The sequence below is a fragment of the Manis javanica genome, chromosome 3, assembly GCF_040802235.1.
Source record: "Manis javanica isolate MJ-LG chromosome 3, MJ_LKY, whole genome shotgun sequence".
Lineage (NCBI taxonomy): Eukaryota > Metazoa > Chordata > Mammalia > Pholidota > Manidae > Manis > Manis javanica.
The window spans coordinates 43,134,121-43,156,640 of NC_133158.1; the positions used below are offsets into that span (position 1 = coordinate 43,134,121).

At 48.9% G+C, this 22,520-nt stretch overlaps 1 long non-coding RNA gene across 2 annotated transcripts in view; it reads left to right on the forward strand.

Moving 5' to 3' along the window:
• LOC118971755 (uncharacterized) overlaps nt 1-22,120 on the forward strand; it is a 46,732-nt gene extending 24,612 nt beyond the window's left edge. For both annotated transcript variants that reach the window (XR_012128697.1, XR_012128698.1), the window contains exons 3-5: nt 10,511-10,759; nt 11,229-11,338; nt 21,773-22,120. This is a non-coding gene — a long non-coding RNA (uncharacterized lncRNA). The remainder of the gene's footprint in view (nt 1-10,510; nt 10,760-11,228; nt 11,339-21,772) is intronic.
• Nucleotides 22,121-22,520: the final 400 nt, after the last annotated feature.

Here is a 22,520-nt window from a genome sequence, read left to right on the forward strand (position 1 = left end):
TCAGAGGAGGGTTGCTATCTTATTCATCCTGGACTCGTTTATGTCAGGGCAAGAGGCTGTATGCAGTGGAGGCTCCAGGTACATGCTCCTTGGAATGAATCAAAATGAAACACCTAGGCAAAGGTGATAAGCCTTCCACAGAAGTCCCTGGTAATCACCTTTTCTGCCATAAACACCCTGTACCTTCCTGAAAGTTCAATAACAATGATTTTATAACCACACAGATACACAGGATTGGTCAGGCTTCCCACTCGGCTGTTAAGGAAGTAACTCCACCAGACAGTGAGTTGATTTGTCCAAAGTCCCCTGGGTGAAAACATAGTTGAGGCAGGAGTTCTGTGCTACCATCACCCGCCAATGAACCTACCAGTTTCCAGATGGGAAAAGCAGAAGTGGGCCCAGAAGAAATACAAGCAAACGACTCACAATTAGCCACCAACTCTCTAGATATTTCCCGTTCAGAAAACATTGCTTTGGTTAGTGCATGACTTCTTTGTCAAGGAATGAGAGTGAGCCGTATTTCTACTTTCAAAAAGACTCAACAACCTGTTATTTCCAGGAGGTTTTCAGAACAGTTCATCGGACTCAGTGTTTCTGCCTTCTCTGCTTCTGGTGTCCTCTGGTCCAGAGAATCCCTAACTCAGGGGGTTCTCAGACTGCCCTGGGGAGATCTGAAAGCCCCTGCTGTTGAAGCCCAGTCCCTTACTAATTAAAGCCGACTGTCAGGGAGGGAGCTGCGGCCTTGAGGGGTTCAGAGCACTTTCCGAAGTGCAGCAGGATGGCCTTCTTATAATCAGTCCCACTACTGAACTTACCTTTGTCCTCAAAACATGTGTAATTACTTGACAAATGAATGAGGAAAAATCCCTCAGGATAGAATAAACCAAGCAAAGTTCAGATAGCTCAGTAACTACTTTACAGGAATCAATGAAATTGTGGCAAAGGATTTTAATTTTCCCCAACAGGAGTTAATTATATTAACTGACGTAGTTTAACTGATTTGTGTGCTCTTGGCAACCTCTCCTGGAACCCTTCTTCTGCCTGAAGTTAGCAGGTCGCACAGTTCAGGCTTGGCTGAACACTGCAATGACCTAGTAAGACTTAGACGCACTGGCACCTGGCTCTGGGGAGTGGCCTGGGCACTAGAATTGTAAAGTTTTCCTCAAGTGGTTTAATGGGTATCCAAGGTCGGGAGCCACTGATTCATTATTTCATAAAAAATCTGTGTTAACCTCTTCCTTCTTTTCAAGTCTGAAGTCCTACTTTTTGCATTTAATTTTAATAATTTGGTCACTTACAGAATTGTAGGTTGGAAGTCATTTTCCTCTTCCTTTTGAAAGTTTTCACTGACCACTGTCCATTCTCAGTGTTGAGATGCCAGCTTTTAGCCTATTTACCATTCCTTGGTGTAGGTTATCTATCTTCTTTCTGTCTGGGATCCTTTAGATTTTCTCTTTGTCTTCAATGTTCTGTATTTTTACTGTAATGCATCTGACAGTGGGTTTATTTCTATTTTTCCTACTTGCTCCTCAGTGTTATTCTTCTATTGGAAAAATCATGCCTTTCTTCAGTTTTAGAAAATTGTCAGCTATTATCATTTGAATATTTGCTCCATCCTTTCCCAGGAGGTCCCTAATCCTGTAAGTCCTATTAGATGTATGCTGGAGCATCTCATTTTAGTCTCCATATTATTTGAGTCTTTTTCATATTTTTCATTTCTCTGCCTCTTTCCCCATTAGCAATAACTCCTTGGTACAATCTCCCATTTCTCTAATTTTAACTGTGTCCACTTTTGGATTTATCTTGTTTATCTCAATGTTCCCAGAATTAAAAAATTTCCAGTATCTATCATTTTTCTTATCCACTTCTCAATCCATAACTGTTGAATTGTTTCACGGCATCTTGTTGTTTGCTTATTTCTATTGTTACCCTTTCTTCCATCTCTTTGAAGAACAAATACAGCTACTTAAAGTCCTTTGACGATGGCTCTATTATTTAGATTTCCTCAGGAACATTCTCCCATTTGCTGCATTTACTGGAAATGTTTCCAAGGCATTTGTTTTCCCTCTATGCTTTGAAACATTATTTCGCAAGCTCTTTTGTTTTGCGTGTTTAGCTCTCTTCTTCCCTCACCCTGTTCTGGCTGGTTGACTTTCTGTTAACTCCAACCCTAAGTCCACCCCTTCCAAGGTCAGGCAAGCAGTCTTCATCAAAAGCAATTCAGCTTTTAGTTCTGGGAGGGAAGCCACACCCTTGCCCTTTGTTTCCTGGAGTGAGCTGTCTGTAGGCTCCTGTGACACAGGGTGCCATTGATGCCCTTTCTTATTTAGGAGTTGACGTCCTGGTGACACTGCCTGTGTCTAGGACTGGACAATAATAGGCTGGTGGCTTCTGCCCCTTCTATGAGTTTCCTCATTCTATTTTTCTAGCCCATACCTTTTTTTTTAAAGGATGGCCATGTATGTAAAATGTGTTGTGTGTGTGTATTAGGATGCTTTACCACACAAGAAACAGAAAAGCCAATTCAAAGTGACTTTAAAATGAGGAATTTTACTGTGTTCTATAACTGCAAGTCCAGCAATTCTTGGTCCTGTTGCTCTACAATGTGCTGGAAAGCTTCCATTTGTCCTTCCAAGTTTCCTCCCAGCCTTCTCTGTGCTGTCTGCCCCAGCAGCCTGCCTGGATGGACCTCCAGTTGAATTTGGTTAATGGGGAGCATCAACAGGAGTTCCTAGAAGAAAGGGGTGTGAAGTCAGGCGTTCCTTCTTCCAGCTCTCAAGCCAGCTGAAGCTCCAGGATGGGCCTGACTCCTCAGAAGGCTGTCTCCACCCAGCCTCCCTGCCTCTGGCTCTGGGAAGTCTCCTTGTCCCTTTAAGGACTTAAGGGTAGAGGGTGGGATGGAATAGGTGCCCTCATGACTAAGTCCAGGTGGACACTGCACTTACCTCTTCTGCACCTTTTAAAATGGTTACTTTATTAAAATCTCCCCAAATTATTCCAATTTCAGTGTGCTATCTCCTGGAACTCTACCTGATAAAAAATGTTTCCAAAGATCAAGGTATTTTTCTGTTCCCAATCTACCATCCACAGTATGAACTTCCTCCTAAAGGTGGCTGATTGTCAGGTGGCTGCCAGCAGTAATTCTGGATACATGTTAACATTCGGTAAGAGAGAAAGAGACCATCCCTTCAGATAGCAAAGAATCTTTCCCAGAAGCTACCAGCCAACCTCCTTTAATGTTTCATTGGCCACAAACAGTCACATGTCCATTCCTGAGCCAGTTGCTGTCAACAGAGAAATGCCACTTGATGGTTGGCTTAGATAGAGTTGTTCTGACCAATCACTATCAAAGAAGCTGGGATTTCTGTGATTGGCTTAGGTTTTCTAGCTCTGAGATCCATCCTCCAATCACAGGGCTGCTGCTACATGATTGGGGGGGGGGGAATGAAGTGAAAGATAAGGAGACAACACCCCATTTCTGCTAATTGTGAAGAGATCAGAGGATGACATGGTGAATCTGAGGGTGTGTTTCCATGACAGTTTGCTTGCCTGGCACTCTACAGAATTTTTCCATTCAGAAGACACTCGTCATTTGAAAATAATGGCTCCTAAAACCTTCATATCCCTTTCCTAAATCCAAGGCTACTACCAAGACACAAAATGCTGTTTCCTTACCTGACACAGAATGAAGATCACTGGGAATTGCCTTGAGGATGGAATGAGATCTTGTGTCCCAGGAGGACATCCATTCCCAGTGGGGAGGCTGCCAGCCAGGCTGGACTGGCTCTTCTCATCCTACTCTACCCATGACCCAGTCTGACCACACAGCAGCCCCGAGGACCGCTGTCAGACGCCTGGGGGATTGCTCATGGTGGGTCAGGGGTCCAGTCCCGACTTAGTGTCAAGTGTCACCTCTTTCCATGGAACTAGACTTTGAGGCACTTTTTCTTTCAAGATACATCATATAAGGAAGTTTCTTCATGAGAAGAGAAATGAGAAATTCCACCAAGTATTTCAGATCATTCCTTATAACTGTGAAGGGTGATTATGTATCAAGCATATGAAGCTTGTAATGATTCTTCAGCCCATTTCCTCTTTTCCAGCTTCCCTCCTCCTGTTATCAGTAAAATTGAAAGCTCACCCACTCTCCCTGGGTGAATTTTGACCTAGAAAGTAGAACTGCTGAGAAGAACACAAAGGATGACAAGAGTGTGTATGTGAAAACGTGCATGTGTGCATGTGAGTGTGTTTGTGTAGTCATGTTTGAGCATATGTACATGTGTGACATACACATACAGCACACACATGTATATACATGTAAGAGATTGCATGCCTGAGATCATGATCCTGTACACATATGTGCTCATGAGCATGTGTGTGCAGAAGTGCATGTGCATGTGTGTGCATGCACACACAAATGTGCTCTCTGCATGCATATATGTCCTGGGATCCTAGAAATCAAAACGTAGAATAGGATTTAAAGATCAGCTAACGCATAACCTTTTTCGATCCTGATGAATTTATTTAAAGCAAGAGACCCAGAGGTCTACCTGACATCAACCCATTTTCATTCTGAAGCAGAAAAAGAACTTGGTGATAACAATGCAAATGGAGAGAAGTAAATATTCAACTTGCCCTAGAAATGTAGGACTCGCTTACTTATACCTCCAGTGGTAAAGAATATCAACTTATCACATTACTTTGTTGAGAAAAAATTTTCCTCTGTCTTTCAAGGTTCTTCTCTCTGATTTAGGAATTAAGTTGATGTGAGACAGATTAAGAGGAGAGAATCAAATTTAATTTTGTAAGTATGGGAGCCCCACATACATGATAAGTTCAAAGACAGGGAAAATGAGGCAACTTACCATCCTGAGCCAAAGAATGGGGTAAGGCCTGGGGCTCCAAGGGGGGAGGGCGATGCCTGGGGCAGTAAGAAGGGCAGGTGCTTGGTAATGAGATGCTAGGCCTCCATATTGATGGGTCACTCAGATAAATTTATCTCTGGTAATAACCCTTATTCTGGGAAAGACCCCAGTTTAGGTTTTCCTTGCTAGGTGGGGAGGGGCAAAGGTTTCCCTGTGTCCTCCGGGTCTCGACTGCCTTCAGCTCAGAACAGTCCACATGCCAAAGCAGTGCATTGTAAGGAGGCTTGTTTGAATCCCTCCAACTTGGTTTTATAAACAGTGCTTTATAGAGGCCCAATAATCCAACAATTTTACTATGCTTTCCCTGAGACAACTCCGTAAATACTTGAGTCTTTGTGTGCTGGTGGCTGATGCTCACCATTGTCCCGGAGAGGCCTCCATCTACGCCTGCTCACCAGGAAGGGTTTGGGGAGCGCGCATGAACTCCCGCGGCACAGTTCAGTTATAAGGAAATTCTAAACCAAAAATCTGTCTGACACATCATTCTTCAAATGACCAAGCAACCCCAAACAAGTTAAACTGGTAATAACAGACTAACATAACAGCAGTTTATAAGCAGAGAGCGTAGTAGTGGCAACTGAAAACCACAGCCTGCTCAAAACCCCACTGACGAAGCCATGACATCCAAGTCTTCAGTGACCTGCTCTCTGTGTTATCCCTCAGTCAAGGGCTTTCCCCCAAAAGGTCATCCCCCAGGAAAGATTAGGTTGCCTTCTATTTAGGTTCTTATAAAGTTTCTCACAAGGCATTCATACTTGCTTTTAATGTTTTTTTTTTTTATTGTGAAATACAATGCCAGCTGCTTTTTTACAAAAAAACAAGCTTCTTTTCCTGGAAGCACAGCAGCCTGAGATGACCTCAGGTTGTACTTAGCTGGGATGTTGGAGTGGCCACCTCGTTGAATCACTCACAGAAGATAAAGTTAAAAAGATATTTAACGCCCATTGAATTATTCCAGGAGGTGTGACCTCACATTCAGAGGATTAAGGTGTCAAAAAAAAGTTTTTCAAAGACCAAATTAAAACTAATAGGTGTCTATGTTATGTAAATTCACTTACAAAAAGCATGAAAAAGAATAAGTGTTCTCATGTTGTGTACATAGATACTTAGGGATCAAGTTTCTGGTGACAATACCTTGATCAAGTCAGCTTGCTTTGACTCAAACAAATTAGTCAGAACTGAATATCATATAATGTATCCGGAAAGCTCTTAGCTCCGGAGTGGTGGCTGTGATGGCAAGGGAACTGGCTGACAAATGTGTACATACAGTTTGATTGAAAAGACTTCCTTGAATGGGTGCAGAAACTCAGCAGTATGGTTATTTGTAATCCACATATGTGACATTTGATTTTTTAATGTGTGTAATGAAATTCATAAATTACATTTTTAAGTAAAGATTTGGCTATTTAATTTGGTTATCCTTCTGTGAATTTTCTCATATGAAAATGCTTCTAATGGTTGGTGTCCCACGTCTTCAGAGACAAGGAGCAGCCTCATGAATTTAGGCAAAGTGGGAGACCCTGAGCCACTCCATCAAATACTACTTTTGCATTTTTAGTAAATTAGCAGCATGCTAATTTCATCTAGTGCCTGCAAAGGATTAGTAATCTTTAGTAATTCATTTCATAGGCTACAAGCAAATAGTCCATGATTTTACACAAAAACAAAAGTCAATATAATTTTGTCTCTTCCAGGTAAGAACCAAAAAAATACCATTTCTTTCTGCCCGCCTTAGCCACCCCAAGGGACAAAGTTTGTGCATTTTTGGTGTAGATGGGCAAACATGTGGGATGGTAGGGGGACAGAAGCCAGCCCAGGGCGAGGTGAGGGAGAGAGACTTTCTACAAAGTGGACATGGGACACCTGAGGCCTCAGGCCTGGGGGCCACTGAATAATAAAACCCACCTTGTCTTTTTCTGGGGCCACCGATCAACAAGGCGACTAAAAGGTCAGCCCAGACACCGCTCCTCATGATGCAGGTCCCTTTACGCACAGGCTTTCCACCCGGGCTGACCTTGGAATCTTCTGGGAGCCTAAAATCCTCTTGAGGCTGGGTCCTGACTACGGGGATCGGGACTTAAGTGGCCCAGCGGTGTCGGGAGCATCCCTGGTTTTCCCGGGTGAGCAAGGGGCGGCCAGGACTGAGCAGTGCCTCTTAGGTGATTAGGTGAGGGTGGGGAAGGATGCATGCCTGCTAGAGCAGGTCAGGTTAGAGGAGTCACCAGCAGCCTCCAGGCTGGAGGGCTGAGCCCCAGCCCGACCCCTCCTGGCCTCTGGCTCCTCTCCTTGCCTGAGGGCCGCCCCACACCCTTGACTAAAAGCAGCCTCGGACAGTCACCTTTAAGACCCAGCTCCCACCCACTCCTGGGGGAAATGTCTTCAAATTCTTTCTTGTATTCCTGAAAATACTTTTGAAAGCTTATGTTCCCGTTGCACCTTCTAAGCTGACACCTAAACTATTCTATCATATGTTTACTTAGTGAAGTATGGAATCCAGCCTACTTTGAATACCATTTTTATCATCTTTAAAATGTACCCAGTTGAATCTAAATTGCCTGGCGGTTTGACGCCAGTTTCTGACCATTTAAGATCACGAGAAACAGCTCTCGTCCCATGGTCAGGAGTTGTGTTTCTCTTCCCCCTGGACTTGCAATTCCCCTCTAGCGCCCCTGCCAATTTCATCTGAATATAACATATTAAATATCGACAATGCTGAATTTCGTCTGGAGGTTAAGAAAGCCCCCTACCCTTTGCGTTCCCTAAATGACTTACCGCAAAGAAATACCCTTCCCCATTTGATTCAGTAAGACTCAGGGTGTCGCCTGGTTTGCCGTGGCAAGCCCAGACTCGGACCCCCCAGTTCCCACTCTGCCTCATGAATGATTAGCTCAGGCGCTTATTCCCACTGAACCTCCGGAACAAAACGCTTGCTAACCTAAGAGCTGAGGGTCTCTGCTCCCAGGCCCTTGCACTTGGGTCTCAGCCAGCAGACAGGCCCCTGAAAACACACAGCCTCTCCACCTGCTGAGGGTCCTGCCGCCTTACACATACCTCCCGTCCTAGACCCAGTTCTTCCCAGTTTCGCTTGCTCTTCCCTAGGGAAGAAAGCCTCGGAGACACTGAGATCTGGAAATGCTGCACATCTGGGGTCACAGCACCTTCCCGTTGCCACAGTCCCCTCCCCCACTGCCACGGTCCTGCCCTCCCCCGACAATGCCCTGTCTCATAAAGCCTGTCCTTACTAAGTCCAGACTGGGTTTCAATTTGGCCATCTACTTTTATGGCTTTTGGGGTTAACCTGCTGTGCTCCCTTGGAAGAAATGTAATTTGTAAATGATCTGAGATAAGGCACTGAGTATCAGAAAGCAGTTCCAGAATTGGAGTTACCATCACACTGATTAATTCAGAGTTGATGACAACAGTGGAAATACATGGTGCAAATGTTGATGCAATTGTTAAGTTCTTGCTTTAATAAATAACCTTTCATTGCAAATGTATCTGTTAATGAAATGGACTGATTAATGAGAGCCTCACACGTGCATGCACACACACACACACACATACACACAACTGACAGTGCATCAGCATGACTTCACCAGTCCAGCCATCAGCTCTCAGGCTGATGCCTCCATCTTTCAGTACAGGAAGGCCACCAGCCCTTCGGTGGAGAGTACCCCCAGACAGCCTGAAGATTCTTTCCATGTCCTTCCTCACAACTCCCCTGTGGCTTTTTCCACTGATCCTGTGGCACCAGTCCAATGACCCTGCCCAGCCAGACTTCAAATCTACATGAATCCCAACCGTTCTTTCACCTCATACACCCTGAGCTCCCTGGAGCCGGGCGCTGCCTGACTACGGTGAGCAGGGAACTTGGGTTGTAGGAATACAGGGGACACACTGTCCAATTTTCCCACTTTGTTTAGGTTTCTGTGGATGAATGAGACAGTTGGGCGTGATTCTGATTCGTGCCCTTTGATCTATCAATATAATGTTGAGAAAACTGGCTTGCCTAACTAAATAGGTGGGAGTAAAGGCCATCTTTGAAATCATTCCAAGTGTGTGCTTACCATAAGCCAGGCTTGAAGGTTTAGTAGTTGTGACCTCGGACAGGTTATTAAGCCCTCTGCCTTGTCCCATCCATCAGCTGGCACAGCACTTCCCATCTCAGAGCAGGTGGGGTCATGGGTTACCAGCCGTGGGTCTCCCACTGGGTCTGGTGCACACAGAGGGCTCCAGTGTTAACTAATTATTGACATGCTTTTAATGACCTCTCAGTTGAGGATTCCTTTAGGGCTTTCACAGGCTCTGCTAAAGCTGAGCATACAAACTACACACCTCTTACCTCCTCCTACTTTCGGCAAGTGGTGGAAGGGCAGGGCCAGGTAGAACGGAGGGCCCTGTCCTCAGCCACCTCGCCAGAGCAACTTGGGTAAGGTGGCAAATTTGGAGGATGAAGATCTAGATATTGATGATGGTAATGCCACTCTTGCCGAGCAGCCCTGGGCCAGAGTTCATTGCCCTCAGGGCAGCCCAAGGCAGCGTGGCCCCCCATTCAGGCTGAAGCACCCTGTGCGCACGCCTCCTGGGACCCGCTTCCTAGGCTGCCCCGGAGAGAGGTCTGCACAGATTTACCCCAGCCTCTCTCTAAGCCCCAGAGTCTAATTCAAGCTCCCCATTTCTCCAGATATCCCTGGGTCTCCATGACCCTTGGGAGCCACCCCCTGCCCTGGTGAGCTCGGGTAGGAACTCTGTCATCCAGGCCCTGGCTGCGTTTTGGAGCTGGACACTTCTGGTCCAGGTCTGCCCCACAGAAGGGGTTGCTCTGCTTCTCAGCCTGTGTGTCTTTGTTTTCTTTTACATGCATGGTCTGTCATTGCTGTGTGTTTTGAGATGACAAAAACGTTTCAAGGTACCACACACTGTAGCAGCTTCTATATTCTTCTTTATTTATATCTCTACAACATTTAAACTGTTTTCAAGCATCTGCTCATTTATTATCAGAAAAAAATTCAAAACACAAATTGGGAAGGACATTGCCTGCCCTTGTCTGACTTGCGCCTGGGAGGCGTTGGACACATGATCATAAGTGATCCCTCCCTCCGTGGCCCTGCGTCTCCCGGGTTTCCGGGGTTTCCGTGGCCCCACCCACAGTGGTCTGCCCAGGCTGCTGCCGCAAAGTCCCGAAGGCTGCAGGCTCAAACAACAGCAGCTGATTGTCTCAGGCCTGAGGCTGGAAGTCCGAGGCCTAGGTGTGGCCAGGGGTGGCTCTCCTCTGTGGCTTTGTCCTGGGCGTATAGATGGCCTTCTTCTCATGTGTTCTCATGTGGCTGTCCCTCTGGGATGTCTGTGTCCTGGTGTCCTCTTCTGATAAGGACACCAGTCAGATTGGATTAGAGACACCCTCATGGCCTCATTTTACCTTAATCACCTCTTTCAAGGTCCTATCTCCAAATATACACACATTCTGAGGTCCCAGGGGTGAGGGCTTCAATATATGAATTTGGGGGCGCATAGCTCAGCCCACGACAGGGCCCTTGTCTGGTCCTGCTTCCCCCAGGGCTCCATCCTTCTATCTCCTTCCTCAGCCCCTTGCTGGTCCCATCCAGCCTCAGGCTGCAACTGTGGTCCCCACCTCTACATGCAAATGGCTCCTGCATGTGCCCAGCCCAGCCCTTTGAGTCTTCAGTCTGCTTGCCCATCTGCATCTGGATGTGGAGTCTGCACTACAGGTTTCAGTTGTCCAAACCTGCCCTGATCATCTCCCCCAAGACCGGCTCCTTCTCATTGCAGCTGATGACAACTCCATCCTTCCAGATGGTCAAGCCAAAAGCCAGGTAGGCGCGAGCACCTGAATGCTGTTCTTTCTCACTACTACAGAAAGACAGGGAGCTGCCTGTGCCTTTCTTCCAAACTAACTAAGTGAGGCTGCAGATAAATCAAGGCACAGAGGCTTGTAAATTTCAGATGGCACCCAGTTGATGGGGGGTCTTTGCTTGGTTCTGTCTCCCTGTCACCTCCAGAAACAGGGGCCAGAGGGCTTGGAGGGGTGCAGGTGAGGGTCTTCCCAGCAGGTCTGTGCTGGCTCGGTGTCTGCACAGCCCTGCAGAGAGACCTTGGTTCCAGAGCTTCCCCGTTGAGCAGGGTTTACCTGGAAGCTAATGACATAGAGGACTTGGAGCCCCAGGGAGCTTCCTGCTGGGTCATAACATTTTGCAAATGTTTTAAACATAAAATATTTTAACTGCAATCATGAGGACCACTGTCTCTTCCTGCTCACACTTTTCCCCTGCTCCCCTGCCCCAGTTTTCTTGTTGCAGCTGCCGCAGGCACATTCGGATGGTTACATTCTAAGGCGAAGCTGAGCTGGGTGCACTGCGGTTGGGATGAGTAATTTTCGTGCCACCTGCTATCATGTAGGTAATTTGCTGTTAACTGTGAGATGTGGGGATGGCTTCCATCAATGCTCCTACCAATCCCAGTGCCAGCCGGGAGCTCCTGGGGTGCCTGGCACCCTGTTTGTGGGATGTGGAGTAGAGAAGAGGTTTTAGACATACGGAGCCAGAAGCTACCTACTAAGGAGAGGCAGAAAGACCCTTCCCTCACAGAAATGTTATTTTTCAATTGTCATGAGAAGGAAGTTAAGAGTGTGTTTGCTAAACATGTAGTTTAAAAGTTATTATAGAAATTTAAAAGGTCTGTTATTTTTCTGGATTTGTGGTATTGTGGTACTGTTAGCTTTTTAGAATTTGTAATTTACTGTGGTTCCTTTTCTCATTCTAAAGAGATGTCTGCTTTCGATCTGCTCTTGTATTTATACTTTTCTTCTTAAAGAGGGTCCTCCCCAATCAGATGAGCTGCAGCCCCCACACAGTATGGGTCTGGCCCTGGGAGGCCCTGGTGCAAATCTGCATCACCCTCCTGAGGCACCACAAGATGCCCGGGGCTTGTGCAAACACCAAGTCTGTTTTGCCATTGTTGATACACAGGAAGAGCTTGAATGAGCCAATGCCGAGGAAAACCCAGTGCCCCCGCCCCCTTCGTCTGTCCCTGACTATTTGCATTGGCAGGTTAGGTGGTTCTGTGCCTCAGTTTAGCATTTTCTTCTTGTTTCAAACCACTTTCAGACCCGTCATTTCCTGGGACCGTTGGCGTAGTGAAGTTGGTGGGCAGCCACCACGCCCCTGCGTGGACAGGGTGGACACCCGCTGACAGGGGCCAAGGTGGGAGTGTGTGCTCAGATGCTGGCCGGCTGCCACCCTGCAGGCCTGGAACCCAAACCTAGATTTCCAGAAACTCCAGTCCTTGCCTGGATGCATGTATGTCCGGGGAGGATGCAGTATGAATTTCCAGGGACAGCCACCATGTGTGCAAGCAAACTGCTGTCTCCTGCAGGCCCAGAGGGAGATGCTCCCAAGCCCCAGGGGTTAACGTGCCTCTGAAGGTGTTTCTGGCCTGACTGGAAAAACTGGCCGGCCAGGCTACAGCCAGGAGAAAGAGGAACAATGCTTCCCGATTCACATGCAGTGAGGAGTCGAAGAGCCGGAAGACCAGCAGTGGAGCCACCGGACAAATAAACACAGCCCACCCAGGTTCCCCTGGTGGAGAGGCCAGCCCTGGGGGAGGCCTGGGCCCCGCACACTGAGTGCCCTGGCTGCAACGCCCCATGAGGGAGGGTCAGGCCTCACTTTGATCTCTGCCTCTCCTCCTCCTTTCCAAGTTCCCATATCTACCTGCTCCGCCTCACCATCCATCTCCCAGCCTTCAGCCCAACTCCCAAATAGGAGAGGTGGCCACGTGCTTCTCACAACCTGGCCAGAACTTCCTCTGTGGCCAGAAATAAGCTTGCAAATTCAACAAACTTACTGCTCCAGTCTGGAGCGGTGGACGGCCTCTAGGGCTCAGGCCTGGGCATGACTTTACTGCCACCACCCCAGGTGAGGAGATCCACCAGCCTGGCGCCTTCCCCATGTCTCACCCACCTGGACAGTAGCCCGCTGGCCACGTGGGTGCCCAGCCCGACTACAGTGCAGGACGTGCAGTGGACATGGATGCACCCCTGCCCCTCCTGAATCCTGGCCCCGTCCCTGACCACCTGCAGCTCAGAACAACATTGGACAGTCTCGTGCCCCCTCTGCAGGGCGCAGCTGATGCCCCCTCACTCCCAGCGTTACTCCCAGAACCTGAGGAGGTCATATCCCAAAAGTACTGACCGTAAACTCTCCCTTCTCAAGTATTTTTCCTGTCGCCTTGGGTGCCTTTTGTTGGCTTCCACTAAACAAGAACTACATGGCAGTGGGAAATTCATTTATCCTCCCAAACTCCTCCCTGACAAGATGGTGCTTAGCTAATGTCTTCCTCATGGAAATTATTAGTCCAGGGTTTGTAAAAACATTATGCATGTGGTTCTTACCACCTCTTCACTGAACTTTGGGAGGAGGGAAGACACTTCATACACGGAAGTCAAGAAATGTTGGGCAGGGTTCAAAGTTTAGGTTGACATCACTAACACTAAGAGTCAAATTAGGAGTTTCATGTTTATAGTCAACCAGACAAAAATGCCCAGGTTCTGAGAACTGGGCCATGGGTTTCTTGGCCCAAACCTGGCCCTTGGCATTTTGATTTCTTGGGCTGGCTCATCCTGCCTTGCAGTTCTGTGTCAGGCAATCATCACTGCTGCTCTCTAAAATCAGAAAGACCCCTTTTCTTGTCCCTCTAGTTCCCAGGGTAACCTGGTGATGCCGGGGTTCTTGTTCGGGGAGCCAAAAAATGAACTTTGCTAACAGTCAAGATAGGAGAGCAAGGCAGAGGCTTTCATTTAGAGAGAAAGCAAAAAGACAGAGCTCCTGGCTCAGGCCAGGAGGGGACAAGAGAGCCCCGGGGTGGTGCGTGGTCTAGGGGTTTTATAGGCGGTTGAGAGACAAAGGGCTAGGGATGTACACCTGCTAAATGGTCTCAAATACCTTTGAAGAAACACTAAGTTTCTTATTAGTCTTGCTGGTTATTTACAAGAACTTTACTGCTCTGATTTCCTCCCAGGAGAGCAGCTTCCTGGTCTGGGAGCCTATCACTCAAGGCTGCCTGCTTTGCTCCCAAGGTGGGCTGAGTTATTTTCTGTTTGTTAAAAAACTCTTTTTTAACTAATTGGGTTTAAGATGGTATCCTTCCTGTTTTTACTATGTTGTTTTGGGCTTGCTTGCTACATTGCCTAAGTTGCAACAAATCATTTGTTTAGGGCTGGAGGAAGAAAAGCAGTACTTGGGTAAAGTCAGAAAAATAAGCTGGGTCCCCCTCAGCAGGCCAAAGCACATCTCACAATGGATTATCTTGCTTTTGTTTTTTTCCAGAGGCCCTCACCCTACCCTGTCTAAGCCCATGGTCCCTATCTCACTGGGGCCTGGAGAAAATGTGTGAAGGAATTTTGGCAACTGTCAGGCATGGTCCATGTGTGATGGTAACAGTCTAGCCAGCATGGTGCTCTAGCTTTTCCATATAGGTGTCCTTTAGTCTTCTCAATAACCCCATGGGGTAGGCACTGTTTGTCCCACGTTTCACATTCACTTCTCACAAATGATGGTGCCGGGGTTTAAAACCAGTTGTCTGACTTGAAGAATTAATATTTAACCACTTTGAACAGAACACAGTGGTCAGCCTGCCCCTCTTCACGGAGCACCTGCTTGTCCCAAGGAATGAGCTAATTCCTGGGATCAGGAGGTAATCAAGGGGCCACAGTGTCTGGCCTTGTGGAGCTTTTAGCTCCAGCAAAACTACTTGTCAGGCAAAGACCAGCTTTGTTAATGATGGGAAACTGGCCCTGTCATTGGTTTTTCTCCCTGCCTGTCTCATTATCTCGCATCCCTCTGGCCAGCGTCATACCTTCCCCTGCCTGCAGAGGCACCATGATGGACTCTGCTCCCACCCCTTCTCCAGGCATCCTCCAGATGGGCCCCTTTGTCCATCATATCCCCATGCCCCATAGCCCCCCACCTGCCACCCAACCAGTTGTCCCAGGTGAGGCCCCTTGGGTCCCCCACTCAATCCCTCAATGCTCGTATGTGTCATTTTAAAGGAGAGTCCGGTTGATTTTCACTAAGACTTGTGAAATGCAAGACCGCTAACCAGTTGCGAATGTGGACCCTTTGCGTGCTTGCCCATGGGGTGGGTCTAAGCCATTGCCCATGGAGTGGAGTTTAAGCCCAGCCTTCTTTTTACCTTCATGCTGAAGGCATTTCAGGGACTGCAGGCTGGAAAAGAGGTGGGGAGCTTGGTCAAAATATTGCTTCATGACTCAAAACTGTTTTTATTGCAGTATAGTTGATACACAGCATTATATTGATTTCAAGTATCCAACACAGTGGTCCACCACTTACCCACATTATTAAATCCTCACCCCCACTAGTGTGGTCACTATCTGTTAACACAGGAAGGTGCTACAGAATCATTGGCTATATTCTCTGTGCTGTTCTATATCCCCATAACCAACCTACGATTGAGAAATTTTGTGCCTCTTTATCCCCCTCACCCTCCCTGACCACCCACCCCGTCCCCTCCCCCATGGTGACCCCCAGTCACTTCTCAGTGTCTATGAGTCTACTGCTATTTTGTTCATTTTGTTTTACTTTGTTTTTGGGTCCCACACACAAGTGAAATCATAGGGTATTTGTCTTTCTCTGCCTGGCTTATTTCACTGAGCATAATACCCTCTGGGCATGACTCAAAATGTAAACTTACATTCCCAGTGTTAGTGTAAAAGCCAGGATCAAGTGAGTCACCTTTAATATGTCATTTCTTTTCTGGTGATTTAAAAGATTTAAATTAATGAAAGAAAGCCAGCAAGACAGCAAGCTGTGGGGGCACGTGCTGTTCGGGGAAGACAAGAGGACACCTCCCTGGTGAAGTGCAGTGCAGGGTGGTCCCTCACCCTTCCAGATGAGACCCAGGTAGAGGTAAGCTCCTTCAGGGGCCGCCTCACCTTCCCTGAGCCCACAGACTATTGGGAAGGGGGATGCAGAGTGTGTTCTGACCACCAGCATCAGCTTTAGCCCCAGAACCACCCAAGAAGGAATGGCCCTTTGAGGCCGGGCTCAGAAATTTGCATCTTTTAAATCAGACTTTCTGGGTGATTCTTTCATAGAATGAAACTTGAGAGTTGCTGGAGATATTACACAGATACACACGCACACACACACATACACACACACACACGGCTTCTGTGATGGCATTTCTTTCATCTTTCACGTCTGGTCAACCCCTCTTCCAAACAGCACCTTCTGTCTGGTTTGCTTGTTTAGTTGTATTCATACTTTCAGTCAGATGAAGATGAAGTCTTGCTGGAGTTATTTTTCCTCCGAATGTGGCATTGGACGCCTCTCACCTCGGCTTTTGGAGGACCGCCTTCTTGCTGGGTCTTCACTTCGTCTTCTCTCTTCTTAAAAGGAGGCCGGTCAGATAGGATTAGGGCCACCCTCGTGGCCTCGTCTTAACTGAACACCTCTTTAGCGGCTGTGCCTCCAAATTCAGTCCTCTCGGGGCCCTGAGGTTGGGCTTCACCGCGCCTCAGCGTGGCATGCCCAAGACCCCTTTCCTGATTTCACCCCCACACATACCTTCTCCTTCTCAGTACCTGGCACCTGAGTTACTCTAGTTGAGACTAAAGTGCATGTGCTTTTTCTTATTATGCAGCAGTAGTATATATAGCAGTATAATAACTCCGGGTTCCTGGACCCGATTCCTGTGTGGGGGTGGGGGGTGGGAGGGGGTCTTCCCATGCACAACACCAAGCAATTCTCAAACACCAGCAGGGTGTCTGAGAGCTCGACTCAATTCTGATGCTGTCTGCCCAGGGACAGCCCCTGATTCCCAGGGTAAGGGCTCCGTCCTGTAAGACTGCCCTCTTCCCTCACTACAGATGCCTGTCCAGAGCCCCAGGCTGTTCCCTGTGCTTCTGAGCAACAGGCTACAGATTGGAGGTTCCTAGACCTCCCCCTTAGGTTTGATTAATTTGCTAGAGCAACTCACAGAACTCAGGATAGCACTTACATTTACCAGTTTAATAAAGGACACCATAAAAGACACAAGTTAACAGCCAGAGGAAGAGAGACACAGGGCAGGGTCCCAAGTAAAGCAGCTTCTGTCCTCATAGTGCTTGGGGCCCAGCTTGATGGCATGGCTTTTGGGTTCCCCAAGCATGGAAGCTCTCTCCACAGACAAGCAGAATCCCAGAGAGCTAAGTGGTTTTGTGAGGGCTTCACTGCACAGTCATGATTGGCTAAGTCACTGGCCACTGGCTGATTCAACCTCCAGTCCCCACCCTTGAGGGGGGTCCAAAAGCCTCTCATTAACATGGCAAGACACCCATTTCCCTTTAAGGCTCTGCAGTGTTCGCAGGAACTGTGGGTGAAGACCAAATACACCTGGAAATACAATTTGGCCATCTGAATGACCAAGTATGTGTTTCTTGTGACTCATTCTATCACCTTGTGGGGTCCCCTGACTTCCCTCCTCTCTCAGCCTGTGTCTGACCCGCCAATGCGCGTCCTCTCTGGCCACCACACCCGCAGTGGCAGGGGACACTCCTGTCCCCACTGAGGGCAGCTTCTCCGCGACCACCCTCACCAGCATGGCCCCCCACACCTGGCGGTTTAGTGTCCTCATGGCAGAGAGCAGGGTGCCTTCTGAACACAGACTGGGTCATGTGAATTCTCCACTTTTGTCCAACCTGGAACACAGTCCAGAATTCTCCGTGTTGCCCTGCGGCCTCCCAAGCCCTGCCCCACCCCACGGCCTGCACCATCTCCCCTAGTGCAGTTCTGTCCCTTCTCCCTCACAGGCTGCTCCTGCGGGGAAGGCTCCTCCCCCAGCAGGCACACCACACTCAGAGAAGGAGCCCCTCCTGTCAGCACTCTGTCCCCCTGTCCTGGTTCCATCTGTCTTTTTAGCACTTAGCACCAAGGGTCACTATGTAGTTATTGCTTCTGCCTTCTCTGGGGGACAGGAGCTGCATATGGGCCCCCATTCTGCTCTCTGTGCCTCACAGTGCCTGAACCTCCAGGTGTTCAGTAAGGGTGAGCGGCTGCCCCACCGAGCACAGGCAGGCGCCTGGGAGTGGGGACTATTGTTTTCCTCATGGCCTCTACCTCAGGAAATGAGGAGGCCAGGAGAACATGGACGGGGTGTTTCACTTGCTGGGCAGCAGCTCCTGACCTCAGCCCCAGGGACATGGGGACTCTGGAACACATTGCTGGGCACCAGGCACAGACCGAACCCCAGAACCTTCTGGAAGAGCTCATGACAGTGCTTCCAAGAGTGTTCCACACCAGGGCCAGCCAATCAGATGCCTCCCGGGCTGCTGAGGCATCCTGCTCCACCCAAAAGGGGCAAGCCAGCCAGCCGGAGCTTCCGAGTTTTAAAGAGAAGCTACAGAGCTGGATTTTATGTGAAGTCTCCCATTTAAAAATGTTAAGTTTGAATGTTTTTAGAATTCTGTGCATGTCCAGTAAGACCTGTCATACTTTGGTGCACTACAACCAATTAAGAGCTCTGTTCTACATGAATCTGAAGTGGCTTGACACATTTTTTAAATGATCAATACTTTTACTTCTGGCCTCTAGACATATATTTAAGTCAAAGAGCAGTTAAGCTACAAAACTATGATTCCACTTTACAAACCACGGCGAGGAGCCTTTTGCCGGAGGGCCAGCTTCTCCCGTCTTACAAGGAAATATATGGACAGCCCGTGGTACCGTGATCTTGTTCAGCACTTTCACATGAGTTAGAATAAATCGGCCTTTCCACGAGATATTTTCTGGCATCAGCTAGAAAACTGTCATGTTAGATAAACGTAGCCCTCATGCCGACAGTGTGGAAGGCTCCCCCTGGCCTTGTGCAGTGCCCAACTTTCAGAGCTGCACCGGACAGCCCTGGAGTGGAGGTCCCAGATGTAGACTGACCTGAGAGAGCGTCACCTCCCACGCCCTGGAAAAGACGGGTCTCCGCTTTCATCGGCTAATCTAATCTTCAGCAATCCTGAAATACGTTATTGCGCCAATTTTACGGATAAAGCTACGAATTCTCTGAGAATGTAAGCAGTTTGCCTATGAGATTGTGAGAGTAATTAGAGGTGGAGTGCAGTGCAAACCCTGACATCTGACCTCCGGCGTCCCTGGGTGTGGGGGGCTCCTCCCTGCCTGGCCCCGGACCTCTTCCCGCTGATCTCCTGGCAGGTGGGCCCGCTCACTCCCACCCCAGCCCACATGCCCACATGGCCCACAGCGGCTGGTGATCTCCATCCCTCCAGGGCCCTGCCTGAGTGATCCTGGGGCACGGTAGGCCGTCCTTTGTGAAGGACTTAGTCAGTAGAGGAGGACAGAATAATTTACTGTTTTACTCACTTTGTACCAGGACTGAAACTTTTACAGCTGGGAACACGATCACTATTTTATTTTCTTTATTAGCTTTATTGAGTCATTTGTCACTGCCTACATTAAATAGGCCCATTATTGTCAGGCACAGGCTCCCCAGATAACCGTCTATAGACCCAGACAAAGCCCAGGTTATTAATATTGGTGGTAAAGTAGAGCTGGCAGAGTGTGGACAGGGGAGGCCAGGTGGGGTGGCAGGCTGGAAGTTTGGGTTAAGGCAGGTGTTGGTGTTTGAGGCAGGGGTTCAAAGAACCTCACGGCATAAGCTGTTGAAATTAGCCAATGAAGAAATGATGGGCCTGCCCCGAGGTTTCATGAATGATGAAGCCGTTTGCCTGGGCCAGACTCCCAGGAATAGCAAAGCATGCTAAAGAAGACAGTGCAGGGGGCAGGCCTGGGGAGGCAGGCAGGGAGCTCTCTGGGGCGGAGGCCACGGTGCTTCCAGTTCTTAGTCTCCAAAGGGCAGACTCATAAAGCAGCTAGAGCTTCTCAGCACCAGGGCGACAAGGAATATAAATGTATATACTATACATACATACTGAACCTATGTGTGTGCATGCCTACCAATAGAAGTGTATGCATATATGTCTGTATATGTAAACTGGGCTCAGCATGTTGCATAGACCCCAGTGAACGGAACTAGAGGCACGAGAGGAGAGATGAACGAAGCTGCGTACTGAGTTATGGTTTATTTCTAGAGCAGATGGAGGTGTGAGTCAGGGGAGGTGTTTGCCTAGGGCTGCAGCAGGTCATGGGTTCTGGGGGGCGGTGTGTCCAGAGTCCCAGTAGTAGTGGCCATAATGGGCTCTTGGAAGGTGCTGGGTGCCCCTCTAAACCTTTAAAATGTCATAACTCATTTAGACAGAACTGAGTCTCTATGAGGAGGAAACCGGGACACGCAGAGGTTAAGTGACTTCTGCCCAGTGTCAGGTCCCCTGGGAGGCAGGAAGCTTCTGGAAGAGTGCTCCTGGGGCAGGCCTTTGGGACCCATGAGGTGCACAGGTGGGCAGAGGGAAGCATGGAGTGGCGTGTCACTGCAGAGGCCTCCTCACTGCCCGGGGAGCTCTGGCACAGGGGTGGCCCTTCCAAGTTGTCCCAGGTTAGAGCCCGGGCTGGAGTGGGGGTGCAATCCACCAGGCCCTGCATGCAGGAAACTGCCCTCAGAAAGGGGCTGTGGCCCAGGCAGTGCTCTCTCTGCAGGGCAGCTTTGGGATTTGCAGTCTGACGTGGAGTACGGGCAGGTGCGCAGCGGGCAGCCAGGAACTGACCAGGATACACTCAAGAGCCTGCATTTGGGGGCACCGGGCTGCATCCCTTATCCCTGGGAGAGGTAGAGAGTCTCCTGTGAAGAAGCCTGGTAGCTCAAGAATTCATAGTCTCTGGAGGAGAAAGAACAATGGAGGAAAAAGTCACTTCATCATGGAGAAGACCAGAGGTGGCTGTCCACCTGGCCTGCCTCGTGGAGGTCTCCCAGCGAGGTGGGGGGGGGCTTCCCAGCACCTTCCTCTCTGCACCAGGACCCCAGCCATGAGGTCCAGATGACCAGGCCTGAGTCTCGCTGCACGGGCTTGTTTGACCAGAGCTCTGCTTCCTAGAAAGAAAGGAAGCCCGGCCCCACCTGAGGCCAGAGAGGCCTGGCGCCTGTCCCCGCAGGTGCTCCTGGTCCCGCTGCCACGGGAGGGGTGCTGAGGCAGTTCAGCAGCAAGGAGAGTTTCCCCACCCCAAACCCGGGCATTGAGTCCAGGGCCTCCCTGCTGGATGGGGTGGAAGGGAAGGCCGTCAGATGCTGCCTCTCCCCTTCCCAAGTGAAATTTTTATTGCCATTATCCTGTTTTCCCTCTAACTTGATGAGTCAGGTGAGCTGGGGACAGTTAAAGTTGTAACTAGGTTCCAGGGCCACGCTCAGGACCCGCTGATCTCAGTGAATGCACATCAGCCAGCACGCATCCCAGGTCCCTCCACGTGGGGCATCTCCCACAGGAGGCCAAGCTGCTGGGTGGAGGAACCACGGCTGGATGCCTGGGACCCAAGGCACTGGAGGAGCCTTCAGAGGGAGGTGGGAGATGGGAAGTGCTCTTCCTGCATGCCAGCTTCAGTGGCCCTCCCCACACCCCTGGAGCACCCCTCCCCCTGCAATTGCCTCCCTCTGGGTTCTGGAGCCAAGAGACCTATAGGACTTGGGGTCCCTGGGAACAGTCTAGGGTCCCTGATTCAACTGAGCTGCCCATGAGATAGCCAAGCCCACAGACCCCGCTCTGCCTTCCACCCCACCTCTGTGACCCAGGCAGATCAGGTGCCTTCCTGGAGCCCCGTGCCCTCAACTGTGAAACGGGGAAATCAATGTACCTATGTCACCCTGAGGTAGGGTAAATGTGAGTGTGGTGACTGGCACAGTAAATGTTTAATAAAAGGTGATTGTTATTCTTACAGGGCTGGAGACCCAGGACATGCTGAGCCTTGGAGCCAAGCCTGATAACTTGCTTCAGCCACAAAAAACCAACAAACACTGAAAGCTTTTTCCTTGTTTGAACAACTGGGATCTGAGTTCATCTGAAGGACTTGCTGCAAACATGGAAACTGGATGGAGACCAGGGGGAGATGCTATTTTCCCAGTGCTGCTTGGATGGGGGGTCTCATCCATTCCTTGAGGACATGCTGAGGCCCTGAGCTCACTTTGAGGGGGAGTCATATAGCTTCTTAAAACCAGAGTGCTGAACGCTACTTCATTTTTGCCAAGAATAAATTCTCTGTGTCCTGCCTTTTCTGGGCATTTGTGAATTCTTTGCTCTTTCTGACTGTGGGTCCCTCTGAGACATTTGGAGCTGACCAACATCAAAACTAAAACACAGAATTAACTTCTCCGTCTTGAGCATCATGGGGCCAAAGGTTGTCTTACTGCTGCCAGATCATGAATTATTCCCATTAAGAGACCAGTTCGGGTACAAGCATTTAACACATTACCTTAATGGATATACATACATCTTTTTTTAAATGATGAAATACTCCACACATAAAACAGAACATGTCTGATGCAAAAAGGAGGTAGAAAGAAGAAGCAAAATGAACACCTGTGTGGTCCCTATCCAGGGTAAGAAACACATTGTCACCAGTGCCATTCTCTCCAGCCCCCCAGTTTGTGCCCCTCTGCCCACTGCACCCCATGAGGGGAAACCACAAT